Genomic DNA, 485 nt, shown 5'->3' with positions numbered 1-485 from the left:
GCTCTCTCCTGCCCCCCGCTGTCGGCTCTCTCCTGCCTCCCGCTGTCGGCTCTCTCCTGCCTCCCGCTGTCGGCTCTCTCCTGCCTCCCGCTGTCGGCTCTCTTCTTCCTTCTTGGTTACTTTTGATGTCAGTAGTCTGGCAGATCTTGGTGGAAATGTAATATGGAGGTTCGGGGACATTGTTCTTCATGTTGGTGCCGTTGGGTTTGGTGAGCTGGGTTTGGTGTCTGTCCCTGGGGGGTCATCATGCATCAGTCCTGCACGGGGCCCATGTAACCCTAGGCCGGGATGAGGGGGGATGCAGCATTAGGATGAAGTTTGGAGTCCTCGCTGCTTCTGTTCCGTTTATATGACATCAGAACCCCGTTGTGTTCCCTCAGAAGAGAAATCACTTCCTGTCACATGGAAGATCAAGCGTCTCATATCTGACTCCTCTTTTACATGATAATAACTGTCTGTCCCCTTCTTTCCCCCCCCCCGCAGGT

General features: G+C 54.6%; 1 protein-coding gene across 1 annotated transcript in view; it reads left to right on the top strand.

Moving 5' to 3' along the window:
* Positions 1-485, top strand: part of LOC108803368 (potassium voltage-gated channel subfamily H member 2-like) — a gene marked incomplete at its 3' end in the record, with an annotated part of 27271 nt that overhangs the window by 243 nt on the left and 26543 nt on the right. The gene's annotated exons all lie outside the window — the stretch shown is intronic.

This window comes from Nanorana parkeri, unplaced genomic scaffold, assembly GCF_000935625.1.
Source record: "Nanorana parkeri isolate BGI_ZX_2015 unplaced genomic scaffold, ASM93562v1 scaffold3650, whole genome shotgun sequence".
NCBI classification, from domain to species: domain Eukaryota; kingdom Metazoa; phylum Chordata; class Amphibia; order Anura; family Dicroglossidae; genus Nanorana; species Nanorana parkeri.
This window is presented reverse-complemented; position numbering and strand designations above follow the sequence as displayed.